This window comes from Macaca thibetana, chromosome 8 (genome assembly GCF_024542745.1).
Source record: "Macaca thibetana thibetana isolate TM-01 chromosome 8, ASM2454274v1, whole genome shotgun sequence".
Lineage (NCBI taxonomy): Eukaryota > Metazoa > Chordata > Mammalia > Primates > Cercopithecidae > Macaca > Macaca thibetana.
Window position 1 is genome coordinate 102,955,920 of NC_065585.1, and position 16,648 is coordinate 102,972,567.

The 16,648-nt window shown below is 38.8% G+C and overlaps 1 long non-coding RNA gene across 1 annotated transcript; it reads left to right on the forward strand.

Moving 5' to 3' along the window:
* The first annotated feature begins 972 nt into the window (after window positions 1-972).
* LOC126960734 (uncharacterized) lies at window positions 973-10,869 on the forward strand. Its single transcript, XR_007728093.1, has 3 exons — window positions 973-1,059; window positions 10,108-10,186; window positions 10,391-10,869. It is a non-coding gene; the product is annotated as an uncharacterized LOC126960734 (long non-coding RNA).
* Window positions 10,870-16,648: the final 5,779 nt, after the last annotated feature.

Below are 16,648 nucleotides of genomic sequence, written 5' to 3' on the forward strand. Positions count from 1 at the left end.
AGTATCTGATATGTTATCTGTTGTTTTGTTCATTTTCGTTCATTTCTTTCAGGAGAGACTGACATATTTGTTAAGATTATTTGAGATATATAAAGGTAGATTAGATAAGGGGCTTACTGCTTAATAGGAAAGATAAGATTTACAGACAAAAATTTATAATAAAAGATAAAGAGTAGTCAGGGTTTTCAGTCAGGCGTAGATGAAGTACTATGGTCATTAAGAAAAAAGATAAATTTATTTTATGTGTATAATTGGAAATGGCTTTGAGGAAATGATGGATTATTTCAAAAATAAACATGCCAGAAAAAAAGCAACCAAATACTTGCTATCCTTCAGTCACTCTGGGAGGCTGTATATTTATGAAGTGATTCTTCAGTTAATAGTCAAATTACATTTGGGAGCGGAGCTTTGGGGAGGAAATTACAGTTAGATGATGTCATGAGGGTGAAGCCCAAGTCAGCTAGGATTAGTGCCCTTGTAAGAAGAGTCAGCTGGGTGTGGTGGCTCATGCCTGTAATCCTAACATTTTGGGAGGCCAAGGTGGGTGCATCCCCTGAGGTTGGGGGCTCAAGACCAGCCTGGCCAACACGGAGAAACCCCATCTCTACTATAAATACAAAAAATCAGCCGGGCATAGTAGCAGTTGCCTGTAATTCCAGCTGCTCGGGAGACTGAAGCAGGAGAATTGCTTGAATCCAGGTGGTGGAGGTTGCAGTGAGCTCAGATCGCACCACTGCACTTCAGCCTGGGCAACAGGGCAAGACTCTGTCTCAGAAAAAAAAAAAAAAAAAAAAAAGAGTCACCAGAGAGCTTGCTCCTCCCTGCTGTTGGTAACTGCCCCCACAGTCATTGACACAGTCACTCAGGAGATCACTTTCCCAATTGCATTTTAGAAGGGTGTGGCAGATTCATGATGCAGAAGGGAGGAGAGAAGGCAGGAGGTGAAGGAGACGGCACAGGCAGAGGTACAGAGTGGTGACTGAAACCACATGCCATGTTAGGAGACTTCCAAACAAGTCTAGAGGGTTGGCACTTAGAGATGAAGAAGACGGTCTTCTGGTGAGTTTGAGTGGTCCTTCCTGACCTACCTAGCAGATCCACTAAGTTAGAGCTGATGCCAGTGGATTATTTAGGGTATTGCTCAGGGAAAAATTGGGAAGGGGCATAGAGAAAGATTGAAAGGACCCAGGAATGAGCATGGGTAGGTCTGTGAGAGCTCATGTCACTCAGACATCTCTGCTTGAATTTTACCTTAAAGGCAGTAGGGACTGGGAACTGGGTTTTCACGTGGGTGATGAGACATCATGCTGAACAGCAGTGCTGCTAGACATTCTTGCGTTTTATTCTTTTTTTAAAAGGAAATGTTTTAATCATTTCAAAATTAAATATGATCTTTGTTGTAGTGTTTTTTAATTAAAACTATCAGATTAAAGAAGTTTCTTTCTTTCTACTCTGGGTTTAGTGATTGTTTTTTTATTCATGAATGGCTATGACATTTAATTTTTGGCTTCAATTGAGTTACACCATTTTTCTTTTTTAATATATTAATGTAAGAATTTATATAGATATATTTTCTAATGTCAAATCAATTGACATCATGACTAACTTGGTCAAGATGCATTTCTTTTAAACATTGCTGGATCAGGTTTGCTAGTGTTTTGTTTAGGACATTTGAACCTGTATTCTTGAGAGAAATTGGCATCTCATTTTCTCTCCTTTGGACTGTCCTTCACTGGTACATGATGATAGTAATAGCGTCATAAAATAAGTCTGGGAGGATTACATACTTTCCTCTGAAAGAATTTTATGGGATTGGAATATATTCCTTAAAGATGGCATTTTACCACACTGGTTAGATACTGTGATGTTTTCTTGGTGGAAATTTTTTAAATTCAGGGTTCAATATATGTAGTGATTATAGAATTATTATTCTTTCTTGAGTCAATTTTGGTTAGATTTTTAATTTTAATTTTTTTTTTTTTGAGACAGGGTCTTGCTCTGTCACTTAGGCTTGTATGCAGTGACACAATCATGGGTCACTGCAACCTTGACCTCCCAGGTTCAAGCAATCCTCCCACCTCAGCCTCCAATGTAGCTGAGACTACAGGCACTACCACATGCGGCTAATTTTTTAAATTATTTGTAGAGATGAGGTTTCCCTATGTTGCCCAGGCCAGTCTTGAACTCCTGGTCTCAAGCAAGCCTCCCACCTCAGCTTTCCAAAGGGCTGGAATTACAGGTATGAACCATGATGCTGAGCCTAGATTTTTTCCTATGGATGTGTGCATTTTATTTATGTTCAAAATCATTTACTTAAATTATTATTTATAGTATGCTTACTTTTCTTTTAAATTTCTGATGTTTCTTCTAAATTTTTATAATTTCATCCTCCTTTGCATTTCAGAAATTCTTAATTTTTGCTTTTTTTTCTTGTTTTCTTAATCAATTTATCCAGGGTCTTTTTGTGTGTGTACATGTGTTTGTTTTTCAAATTTTGAAGACCCAACTTTTGTCTTTGTTTATATACCTTATTGTATCTATTTTCTAATTCATTTATTTCTGTCCTCATCTTTATTACTTATTTTCTTTTGATTTTAGTTGAGTTTATTCTGGGTTTCTTATGCCCAAAAGATGCAATCATATGTTGAGAGAAATGGCAATCAAACTTATTAAATTTTCAGTGGGATGAGTGACACACTCCCCTTACCATCACCCACCAAAAAATGCTGAGAACTATTCCAGAGAAGTACATTTAGGGTATGTTTTTAGGATTTAGATTGACTGGAATTCAGATCTGTGAAGTTTGGGGTACATTAAATAGTTTTGTTTCTCCATTTGTAAAATAACAGTCAAAACAATTACACCTCACAGGGTCTTGTGGCATTTACAAGAAATAATCCATCTGCCATGCTTAACGCACAGTAGCCCTCACAATAGGACCTCGGTATACAGTGACGATTTTTACTGGCATATGGATAAGATAATAAGGAATTATACGATGACAGCCAACTGAGAGTAACAGGCAATAAGTACTATAGTGGTGAAAAGTGGAACACAACTGTTGGCTGGAATAGCCAAAGAAGTCTTCTGGAAGAATCTAAAATAAACTTAATGTTGGTAAAAGGGAGAAGCACTGGGACAGGCAGACAAATGGGCATAGCATAAGACATAAGAAAAAACAACAAATCACCTTGAGATGGGATCATCCTTTCAAATACCATCATTTGCATTACTTACATTATAAGTACATTTTGTAATTTACTAATACACTGTCATTCTCAAGTTTTTAATCTATGTTATCTTTGTCTCCCCTACAAATCCATTTTTTAAAATAAATGAAGACAGAACCCTCATCTTTTATTTCTTCTGTGGTCCTCCACAGCATTTAGTATTCTACTCTATATACAATGAGCACTTAATCAATGCATATTGCATGAATAAGTCCTCACTTCTGGGAGTGTGACCTCTGTCTTACTTTCAGCACTTATTCTTCTCATAGTGAGGGTGACTGTAGAATACCTAGAGATTATCAGGTGAAAAAACTACAAGAAAATTGTGGGGGGGATAATTTGGAATCAGTCCACAGAGGAAATAATAAAACGTTCTGAAGTTAATGGGTAATCCCTCAGAAATGTTTTTGATAAGACACCTCTTCAAAGCAAAAGAGAGAGCCCTCTTTTCTCATAGATGGTGGAAAAGTACATCCATCAAGCTATTCTAGACACTAAAGGGGCCTCTGGCCAGGATTCGTGTTTTCTTTCCCAGCATGGAGTCAGATGGATAAACCTTACTTAAACTATGAGAAAGAACAACTTAGTAAGGAATTGGGAATGTCATTTGTTATTTAGGAAATATCTGTTACAAAAACCCAAATTACATACTGTGTTAGTCTGATCTCATGCTGCTGTAAGGACATGCCTGAGACTGACTGGGTAATTTATAAAGGAAAGAGGTTTAACTGACTCACCTTTCTGCAGGGTTGGGGAGGCCTCAGGAAACTTACGATCATGGCAAACAGGGAAGCAAACACATCCTTCTTCACATGGCAGTAGGAAGGAGAAGAATGAGTGTCTAGTGAGGGGGGAAGCTCCCATAAAACCATCAGATCTCGTAAGAACTAACTCACTATCATGAAAACAGAATGGGAGAAACTGCCCCAATGATTCAATTATCTCCACCTGGTTTCTCCCATGACATGCGGGGATTACACAAACTACAATTCAAGATAAATTTGGGTAGGGACACAGCCAAGCCATATCACATATATAACTTAAATTGGATCAATATTTAATGGATACCTAGTTGCCAGCTACCTTGTTGGTTCTTGAAGAGACAATGATGAGTAAGAATAGTTTCTATCCTTAAAGATCTTACACCAAAGAGAGAAGGAAACACACAAGTATGCATACCAGGATATAAAGTCAGGCTATGCCAAACGCAAACATAGATAAACAGAGTACTATAAAAGTAGTGGATAGCGGAAATTAATTTTGAGTTGGAGTCAAGGAAGGTACCCCAGAAGAGGTAATACTGGAGATAATTCATGAAGTACCATGGAATTTAAACATACTTGAGGCTAGGGAATTTTAAATACCTGGAAAGTGGAATGCTTCTGGAACGGAACACAGGCTAACAGAATTGCAATTTAGGGTGGATGGGAGACTGGTAGAGTCAACTGTTAGCTATATAATTCTGAATAAGATTTGGGAGGTCAAGTGTCAGGAGGGCTGATTGGTCTAAGGCACCAGACTCAAGCTTAAGATTTGGGAGGTCATGAGAAGCACAGAGGAGGTTAGATATAAGAATCACTATAAGGCCATATATGGCAAAAGTTGACAACCAGTTGAATGCTACAGGTGGAAGCAATGAAAGAATCAATGATGAATGAGCTTTTAGCTGAGGAAAAGCAGTAAAATAGTGATGTCTACACCTGTAATAAGAAATCAGACACAAGAAAAAATTTAGACATAGGGTCGACATATTGAAGATGAGATGTGAGTTAAATGTGGCTATAGAGGCTGCATTGGAAAATACGGGTTGTGAATATATGCGATACTGGAAAGGAAAAAGGCTTATTAGACTAGTACAAAGAAAGTTAGGATGGGTGAAAATTAGGTTACATTTTACATGGAAGGAAAGGAAATTGATAGAATTTGACACAAAGAGCCTTAACTACAAGCTATACCTCAATGACTTCCAAATCTATGTCTTTAAACAGACCCTTTTCTTAGAATCATAGGCTGTATATTTATGTAAATTATCATCATCATTACTTGGTTATAGGGTAAGAATTTCAAACTTAACATTTTCAAAACAGATTCTTGATTGACATTAGATTATTGTGAGTGTATAAAAATGCAACTGATTTCTGTGTGCTGACTTCTTATCCTGCTACTTTACTGAATTTATTAGTTCTAGCAATTTTTAGTGGTGCCTTTAGGGTTTTCTACTTATCAGATCATATCACCAGTGAACAGAAATAATTTTACTCTTTCTTTCCAATTTGGATGACTTTTTCTTCCCTGCTTAATAGTCTGGCTAGAACTTTCAGTACTATGTTGAACAAAAGTGGCACAATCTTGGCTCACTGCAACCTCTGCCTCCCGGCTTAAAGCAATTCTCCTGCCTCAGCCTCCCAAGTAGCTGGGACTACAGGTGCATGCCACCACGCTCAGCTAATTTTTGTATTTTCAGTAGAGATGGATTTTTACCATGTTGGCCAGGGTGGTCTCAATCTCTTGGCCTCATGATCCACCTGCCTCAGCCTCCCAAAGTGCTGGAATTACAGGCGTGAGCCACAGCACCCAGACAAATCTTTTTTTTTTCCATTGAGACTTAGCTTTTCAGGAATGGGTGACTAAACTAGTCAGATAATAATGAAGTTGTTGGGACATAAGGATGATGTTATGGTAAGGTGTCTGAGAATATTGATGAGTTGTTTAGGTTGGTCAGGAAGGTGAGAGAGGATAGGAAGCTACAAAGGTCTGGAGGTTTGAAGGGGCACATGCAGGGTGCGAGTGAAAATGAAATGCAAGTGGAAGATACTGGTCGTAAACCAAAGATAAATTTCTAAGCCCCCCAACCAACTGAATGGACCCCTCTTTTTGCAAAAGCTTCCCCAAAGAAGCCTGAAAAATTAGTTCAGGCCATGACAGGAATTAGGGGTCAAATATACAGCATTATAGCCTCTTCCTTTTGGAGTTTAGACACAACTGACCAGCATTAACATTAAAACAGATATCTTAAAATGAACAAAACAGACTCTTTGTAGCAATAAGACACTGAGTTCCAACCTGACTCTGGTTTAGGATCACGTGACAGATGGTAGGCCCTGAAGAAAATAAAAGTATTTTACCCCAAAACATACTTCTTTGACATATTCTGAAATGACCCTGCAAATTATCTCTTGTGGGGGAAATTTGCATTCTGTAAGAATCTCCTTCCTTTACCAGTCTTTCCCAGAGAGTCTGACACATTTAAGGTCTGATAAGAGACATTCACTATCTCTTCTCTCTGAAACTTGCTACCTGGAGGCTTCATCTACATGACAAGAACCCTGGCTTCCACAACCGCCTTGTCTAAACACAAGCATTTTTCTATTCTGAATTCAATTCTTCAAGCAGAGCTTAACTCTTTCAACCAATTGCCAATCAGGAAATCTTCTAATCCATCTATGATGGAAGCCCCCTGTCCACCCCTATCCCCCCACCTACTTTTAGATATCCAACTTTCCTGGGCCAAACCAATATATACTATACCTTAAATATATTAATTTATGTGTTTGTCTGTAACTTCTGTCTCCCCAAAATGTATAAAACCAAGCTGTAACCCAACCACCTTGGGCACATGTGCTCAGGACCTCCTAAGAGTGTGTCACTGACCTTGCCAAGTGAACCCTAACCTTGGCAAAATAAACCTCTAAATTGATTGAGACATGTCTCAGATACATTTTGGGTTATATGGCTAAATTTTTTAATTTATCTGGTTTATGTCCAAAGATCTGAAAAGATCTTAGTGATGGCTTGGCCTGAACTCCTCGTTCTGTCACTGAAAAAGTTACAGCCTGAAGAGGTGACCTGACTCTCCAGCATCCCGCAGTTAAAATGAGGGCCACCTGAATACAGCCCAAGTCCCCAGTCACAGATGAAAAGCAAGTCTTCCACTGGGCTCTTCTCTCACCCAACTTTCTTCAAAATGAGTCCCAGCTACTGTCACTCCTGCTCCTCCAGATTTGTTTGTTTGTTTGTTTTAAACCAACCTCAAAATTCTCAGTGACAAGAGAAGAAAAATGTCTAAACTAGAGCCCTGCACTGTTTGCTCTGCAGTTCAGTAAGTTTTGGCTTTAGATCATTTGGAAGTTTGTTTCTGAGACAAAATACAATGTAACTGCCTCCAGGCTCTTAGCTTGCCAGCAGGAGGACAGTCTCTAGCTGACAGGACCCTGTATCCCCTGCTGTTTGGATTGCTAACCAGGTTGTCTCACAGCAGGGTACCTTCCAGTTTCATCAGGGACAGTGGGCTCTAGATCAACATTCATCATTCACCAGGCTTTCCACTCAGACTGGGAAAAATCTCATGGCCATGTTGACTGTTCAGCGAGGACTAGGAGAGAGGCAGAGATGACTCACCGGGGCGAAGGCTGCACAGGAGTCCTCTGGATTCAGTGTGGTTTCTGGAAAGAGGTCTGTATGGTGAGCTGGGAGACCTGCATTCTAGTCCTCCTCCACTGTCTACTCAGCACATGTGAATAAAGTCACGTCACCTCGCTAAGCCTTGGTTTAGTCATCTACAGAGTAAAGGGTCAGAAGAAATAATTTTGTAGGGTTTACTCCTGTTCAAAAATCTGGAATCTCATGGAAAAAGACTGGCATTTTTTATGTGAGGACCTGTGTGATGAAACATGAGTGAAGTGCAGTGTCCTAGGAAATTCCTGTTAACTGCTGGTTATCAATCATACTGATCATCATTATGCAAAGTGTGTTCAGAATGAACTCATGCTAGCCAGTGCCAGAATTCCAGCTTTTGCAGAGGATCCAAGCACCATGCCCAGGAATAGGTTGGGTCTCTTCATGTAAAGCAGAGAGAGGCAGGGAGGCCTGAGGCAGGATAGTCAGTAAGCAAGCTAGATAGACCTTGATTCTGGGGAAGAAGTATCTGCTGATTGCTCTGGATTTTACTGGTGATGAATTGCTTTGGGTCCACAGATGTTAATTGTAGCCAGAAAAAGACCAGAAAGCTGCAATAGCATGATATATTAGGAAAAACACATGATTGGGAATGGAGCAGAACTGGAGTCAAATCGTGTTCTGGAACTAACTATTCATCCTTTCTGAATCTAAATTCTGTCATTATAACTCAGGGATAATTATATTTTTGCATGGGTTTTATGAGGATTAGAGACAAAGTACGCAAAACGTTTGTCACATGGTAAACATTTGCTAAATGTTATGCAATTTTATCAACGAGGTGTGGGAAAGGGAAAAAAATTTAAGCCCAAAGAGTAGCACAGGTACAATGTGATTTTGCCAGACTCAGACCTTCTAAGGTTACGTCTAGATCCGTGTGTGGTTTTGTAATGAGGTCCTTGACACAGCCATATGAAAGGGGTAATTTCTCAGGAAGCCTGGGTGGCAGCCATAGGAAGATGCACAGTTATGTCTCTGAGCTTCCATTTGGGACTAAAGAAAATTCGGACTCCAAAATTTCTACAGAAGAGCCCTAAGGATGGCAATTTAGTAAGAAATGGGATCTAAGAAATTGCCATTAAGTGTGCACATAAATTTATGAATTATTAGAAAGTATTAATTGTCCATATGAAGGAATAGAAGACACAGATTGAATAAGGGTGGGGAGGCAAGGCCCTCTCCTCACTGTGAACCACAAATAAAATTCTAAGACCCCCCAACCATCTGAAAGAGCTTCTTCCTAAGCCAAGGCTCTTTTAAAATTTAACCTGAAAGACTGTTTCAGGTCATCATGGGAAGTGGGGTTGGATATGATGCCTCATTATACCTCTCCAGGATTAACATCAACACAGACTTTAAGTCTGATAGAAACATTTTACAGCCTCTTCTCCCTGAAGCCCTACTACCTGAAGGCTTCCTCTGCAAATAAGAACTTGAGTCTCCACAATCCTTTATCTTACCCCAGAATTTCCTTCATTTTTGTTTTTGTTTTTTTGAGGAGTTTCGCTCTTGTCCCCCAGGCTGGAATGCAATGGCATGATCTCCTCTCAGAGCAACCTCCACCTCCTGGGTTCAAGCAATTCTCCTGCCTCAGCCTCCCAAGAGGCTGGGATTACAGGTGCCCACCACCATGCCTGGCTAATTTTTATATGTTTAGTAGAGATGGGGTTTCGCCACGCTGGCTAGGGTAGTCTCGAACTTTAATCATGAAAAAGAAACGCTATAGGCCAAATTCTAATAAGGGTAAATGCATGCATATCTATAAAGCTTGATTTTTGGCTTCAATCTCCCTCTACCACATACATATGCACACACACAATATACACACACACACAATACACACACCCTCATTAGAAACAGGACTAAAAACTAGAAGGCAACGAAGTTGCCATTGGTTCTCCACTTATATATCATTTATTTAATAAGCATAAGTATAGAAGAAATAAACATAACTTCAAGCAAAGATGGGCTGAGAATAAGCAAGCCTCCCTAAGTACAGTTAACTGCAGTGACAAAAAGAATTACGTTAAATGTAATACCTAGATTAAATTAATTAAATATTTACTAAGTGTTTTCATGGAGATTCAGAGTTAAAAGTTAGTGTTCTTAATCTCAATGAGCTCTAGTCCAATATGCAGCTTAACTGTATGCATTCATCGTGGTTTTATGCCAATAACCTACTGCGGAGAATTGAAGGAGCAAAGGATGTGGTTAGATTATTCTATCTACTTAATAGATAAGTGTCCTTGAGCCAGTGAGACGTAGCTTCAAACCTTGGTGTCTTTATCTATAATAGAAAGGTAATAATACCTACTCACTAGATTGTAGTGAGGATCAAATGAGTTAAGGTAAGTAAAAGAGCTCTATAAACTTTAAGAAGCCCATACAAATGCTAATTGTTGCTATTTTCTTCCCCCTTAAGGGTACACTTGGCTCTCCTGATGAAGCTTTTAAGAGAAAGGCAAAGTTGACCCTGGGCCTTCAAAAAACTGTTCTTTCAGGTACAAACTACAAATCATGATTTTGAACTTCAAAAGAAAAGAAGGGATAACTTTCAAAAATACCCAGTTTTGAAACACTCTGTCTATTCTCCTTCATTCATTCATCTCCCATTGTCATTCCATGCCATTTCCCAAACTTTAGTCCCTTCTTAACTCTTCCTGGTGATAATTTTCTTTCTGCTTTCATTTTCCTTCCCTCTCAAGGCAAAACCTCGAGAGGAGAATTGGCTGCTAGGGATCCTCTGCAGAGACCTTGAAGAACATGGCGATTGTGAAACTTCAACAAGAAAAGATTTAAGCTGATCTTTAAAAAAAATACTGTCAGGAATTTTGTAGAAATGACTTTAATATAATAACTGCTTCTTTGACTTATGTTTTGTCTGGTGGTGAAAAGAAAAATATTTATGAAAGCATGCCTGTGTCCTAAAATTGGGGACACAAATTTAAATGACTGAAGACACTTGAGGAGTGGAGGCAAGGATGGTGAAACCAGGCCCTGTACCAAGCAGGAGAGCATGAACCTGCTAAAGAGAGCTACTGCTTCTCATTTACAGTCAACTCATCTGAAATGGAATTGAGACTCCATTTCAGCCACAGCGATTGATCTGGATTTTTTGTAAAATTTCCTCATTTTTACATATTACCAATTAATTAATTAGTTAAGAAGAAATGTAAATGTTCAACCATGCTGTGTACTCAGGAAATACCTTTATAAGACATCATGGACCTACATTTTGGGCCAAAGGAGCTAGAGAAAAAGGATAGAAATTCATCAGATCCAGCATCACTACTGAATATTTAAATAATCCAGGCCGGGCACAGTGGCTCACCCCTGTAATGCCAGCACTTGGGGAGGCCGAGGGGGGCAGATCATGAGGTCAGGAGATCGAGACCATCCTGGTTAACATGGTGAAACCCTGTCTCTACTAAAAATACAAAAAAATTAGTCGGGAGTGGTGACGGGCGCCTGTAGTCCCAGCTACTAGTGAGGCTGAGGCAGGAGAATGGTGTGAACCCGGGAGGCGGAGCATGCAATGAGCTGAGATCGCGCCACTGCACTCCAGCCTGGGCGACAGAGCAAGACTCCGTCTCAAAAAAAAGATAAAATTTGAAAATAAATAAATAAATAATCTAGAGTTTATATCCTACTAAAGATAGATAAACAGGAACAACTTTGGATTCCCAGGGTTACATGAGCATTCATGATGATTTATTTGTTCATCACCATTTGAACAGACCACTGGGCAAAATGTAGAGATGGCTGAGATAATACTTATGTTTTGATCCCATGGAGCATATAATCTAAACTGAAAGGCAAGCAAGGTATATACAAATGAAAGTAAATTACAGGAATTAAAATGATGTAAGTTCCTATAATGTAGTGGGTAGTAGCATTGGCCATGGAGTCAAATGGGCGTAGTATCAGATCTTGACAAATTACCTTTCCTCAGTCTCCTGAGCTGTAGATAGCAATGGAACCTATGTCACAGGAATGCTGTAAGCACTAATGAGAAAATACATAAAAGGTTCTTAGCCCAGTTTCTGACAACAATTTGATAATATTTTCATAAGATACAATAATAATGGTGGTAATGACAACAACAATAATAATAATAGAAGTAAGGTAACTCAAATGTCACAAGGCTGGAAATGATAGGATTATGTGAGGGATGCAGGCAGCATGTGTTAGACCCTTGCTACTTAAGGTAGGACCTATGGCCATGCAGCATTGGAATCTTTGGGGCAGCTGTTAGAAAAGCAGGAGCTCAGGCCTCAGCCCAGAGGGACTGCATCAGAATCCACATTTTATTTAGCATTTTCCACAGGTAGACAGCACGCACATTGAAGTTCAAAAAGCATTGTGCTGGATAACATCAGAGGAGGCAAGAACAAAGGTCTCCAGAATGAGACAGGATTAGACCAGATCATAAGTTTTCAAACATTTTGGTCTAAAGACCACTCTACAATTTTAAAAATGATTGAGGACTTAGAGTCATTTGTTTATGAGTTTTATCTGCCTGATGCTTAACAATATAAGACATCTGGATGATCATATCTGCTTCAGCATTCAATCTGTTGTGTTATGTTCTTTTGGTTGACATATATGAAGAAAATGAGGATGTACACAAATATATAGCTTGCAAAGGTAGTGGGATTTTAATACCCTTTCATATAATTGTGAATTTTCTCTCATTGTTCCACAAAAATTCTATCAGTGATAGATAAACTCACGGAATCTCAAGTTTAATGAGTCAACATTTTGAAGACTTGTAAAACTCTGTGAACCAATATTTTCCAAATGACAAATGCATGGTTTTACAAAATGTGGAACGTGAGTCAAAGACCCACTCAAAGTAGACTACTACATTTCGGTCTGTATAAACTAATGGATTTTCATATACCAGGACAAAATATTCGGTGCATATATTTTTTCTTGAGACCACCGTAGTACTTTGTTATGCAGCAGAAGTGCTTTGGTGCACTTCCTATTTCCTCACATGAAATATTTAAAAGAAATGTACTTAAGGGTCAACATTCATTGAATTAATAATTTTTACTGTTTCATCCAGAACATTCTTAAGTGGAATGCATGGTAGTGAGAAATGCAATGACTATTGGCATGGTTTGGGACCACTACTTTGATTCATGATAGGTAGCAGTTTCACTCCTACTGTTTTTGCACTTTCAGGGCAAATTTTAGCACAGTGGATAAAGTAAGTAAGATCTTAATATTATTATAATTTTTTTAATCTCTCAAAGGTCCTTAAAAGGATTTGGGGTACTCTAAAAGTCTTTAGGCCATACTTTGAGAACCACAGAAATAGAACACTGGAAGATAGAGGCTCCATAAAAGGCTAGGAGAAAGGAAGAGGCCCACAGGACTAATGGAGTTAGGCTAGTGAAAATAGAAGTAAGAGGAAGCAAAGCGTGTTCAACCAATCTGCGTGGAGCTGAGCTTATGCAATTCAAAAACTGCTGCTTGAGCTACTCTGTTCTGCTCCCAAGAACAGGGGCATGGACAGAGAGAACACCGTCCTTTTAGTTTGTTTATTAAACACATCTCGGTGAAGTAGTTTCAACTTCAGCTAGTCTACATTTTGCTAAGTGAACTTGAAAATCTTGGCAGTTGATTCAAGTTCAAAAATCAAAGAGAAGACACATGAATAAATTACTTTTGCCATTATGTCTAACTAAAGAATTTGTACTCTCCCTTTAAAAAAAAAAATAGAGACGATCATTTATTTTTCAAAGAAATTGCCACTTTAGTTTTACAATTCATATAAATACTATTTTTTCTGCCTGAGTTATGTCCTCCCTCCTGAAGACCCAAGTGGTTAGGGATCCTATTACTTATTTGTATGTTACCTCCTTTAGAGAAAATGCTCATAGCTCGGGAAATCTAATGGATTAGATTTGAGATGATGAGTGACCTTGACTTCTAAATGTGTAACATTTATTTTCATGTATGGAGAAGTTTTACATTGTCAATCATAGGGAACACAAGTGCAGGAGGCTAGAAGACAAATCTCAGTGTCTTGGCTTTTGTATACCTGAATTTCACCCAAATACCAACAAAATGAAATTACCCTTAAAGAGGCTACCTCTGGGACAGGTGTTACCCATAGAAGTTGGTCAGAATCTGCAAGGTCTGTTATGTATAGACTGTAGAACCAGATAGAGATACAACAACTCTGGGATCTGAGGACCCTTAGGAATCTCAGGCGGCCTCCAACGTTACAGGAACCTTGTGTAGCATCTGTGGATCTCTCCACCTTCTCCACAACTCTGCCACTCAAGCTCACGTGGTTCCCTGACTTACCTGCAGGATTAGTCCTAGGCTGTCCAGTTTGATAACTAGTTGGGAGGGTGTTTTCCTCAGAGACATACAGTGAAGCTCCTTTTCATCCAGACAATGCTTTTACAGTTCACGCCTGGGGCTTCTCTCATTTTCTCTGAAATAGACTTTAAGAGATGCTTGGCTGCATAACATCATTAGTGAAAATAACTCACAGGAGGACTTTTGAGCTAACATAGCTGAAAGTGCCATTGAATGCTTTTCTTTTACTTTTCTTCTTTTTTTTTTTTTTTGAGACAGAGTTTTGCTCTTGTTGCCCAGGCTGGAGTAGAACGGCGCCATCTCAGCTCACTGCAACTTCTGCCCTCACACCCTCAAAAAGTTCAAGCAATTCTCCTGCCTCGGCCTCCCGCGTAGCTGGGATTACAGGTGCCCGCCACCACGCCCGGCTAATTTTTTGTATTTTTAGTAGAGATGAGGTTTCACCATGTTGGCCAGGCTGGTCTCAAACTCCAGACCTCAGGTGATCTGCCTGCCTCGGCCTCCCAAAGTGCTCAGATTACAGGCATGAGCCACCACACCAGGCCCTGAGTCCTTTTCACAATCCTGCTTTATGTGCTTTTTATCTCCTAACCTGACTTAGGTGCTTTGTTCCAATATTCAGAAGGACTTGAAAAATAATCTTTTTCAGATTATAAAATGAATGCTTATTTACTTTAGAAATTGTGTAAAATTATAAAAAATAAAGAAAATTAAAATTATCTATTTCTGTGAAGAACAAAATATTCAAAACTTTAAAATGGGCCAGAAATCCAGGTGGCATATCTTTCCAACATTATGTGAGGGAGACAGCTCACTCAAGGTTTCTCTAGAACCAGTACAAGTATCATGTGAAACACAGGACGACTTGAGAAACTGCATAATAGGTCCAAGCAATTCTCCTGCCCCAACCTCCCATGTAGCTGGGACTACAGGTGTGTGCCACTGCACTCAGCTAATTTTTGTATTTTTAGTAGAGGTGGATTTCCCCATGTTGACCAGGCTGGTCTTGAACTCATGTCTTTAAATGATCTGCCCACCTTGGCTTCCCAAAGTGCTGGGATTACAGACATGAGCCACTGTGTCTGGTCCATAATTTAAAATTTTATGATAGCCATATTCAAAATGTAAAAGGATTCAAGTAAAACTAATATTTATGCAATAACTTACTTAACCCAATATATGCCAAATGTTATCAATTTAATATGTAAGAGATAGAAGAAATTAATAATGAGCTATTTTATTTTTTTGTTGAACTAGCTCTTTCAAATCTGAAATGTATTAGTTTCCTTTTATTTTTAGTTGACACTTCATAATTCATAATGTGTCCACATTTATGAAACACAGAATGATATTTTATACATGTATACAATGTGTAATGATCAAATCAAGGTAATTAGCATTACCATCACCTCAAATATTTATCATTTCTTAGCATGGTAAACATTCAGAATCCTCTCTTTTACCTTTTTTAAAACATATAATAAATTATCATCATTATTACTATTTTTGAGATGGAGTCTTGCTCTGTTGCAGAGGCTGGAGTGCAGTGGTACGATCTCAGTTCACTGCAACCTCCGCCTCCTGGGTTCAAGTGATTCTCTTGTCTCAGCTTCCCAAGTAGCTGGGACAACAGGCGCCCACCACCACACCCAGCTAATTTCTGTATTTTCTTAGTAGAAACAGGTTTTCTCCATGTTGGCCAGGCTGGTCTTGAACTCCTGACCTCAGGTGATTCACCCACCTTGGCCTCCCAAAGTGCTGGGATCAGATGTGAGCCACCACGCCCAGCCAAAGCATACAATCAATTATTATTAACCACACTCACTCAGCTCTAGTGTTGCAGGACACTAGAGCTTATACTTCCCTTCTTGTGATAATTTAGTATCCCTTAACCAACTGTTTCCTATCTTCCTCTCTCCTATTCTTCACAGCCCTTAATGACTACAGTTCTACTTTCTACTTCTATGAGCTCAATTGTTTTTAGCTCCCACATGTGAGTGAGAACATGTTGTATTTCTCTTTCTGTGCCAGACTCATTTCACTTAACATAGTGAAATGTCCTCCAGGTTCATCCATGTTGCTCTGAATGATAGGGTTTCATTCTTTCTTCATGGCTAAATAGTATTCCACAGTGTGTGTGTGTGTATGTATATACACACACACACACACACACACACACATATATATATGACATTTTCTTTATCTGTTCATCTGTTGATGGACATATAGGTTGATTCCATATCTTGGCTATTGTGAATGGTGCTATAATAAACCAATAAAAATATAATGTGAAACATAAGAGAAAAACACATAATTCCAAAATTCCTTAATTGGCATATTAAAAACATAAAAAGAAGCAAGTAAAACCAATTTTTTATAATGTAATTTATGAAACCCAATATATCCCAAATGTTATCAATTTAATATATAAGAGAGAGAATAAATTGTTAATGAGATATTTTATATTTCCTAATGGTACCAAGTCTTTAAAATCCCATATGTATTTCATACTTACAGCACAGCTCAGCTTAGGCTAGTGCTACTCCATATGTTCCAAAGCTGCATATTACTAGTGGCTGCCATGATGGACAACATAAATCCAAGGGAAAGAACTTTGTTCCACT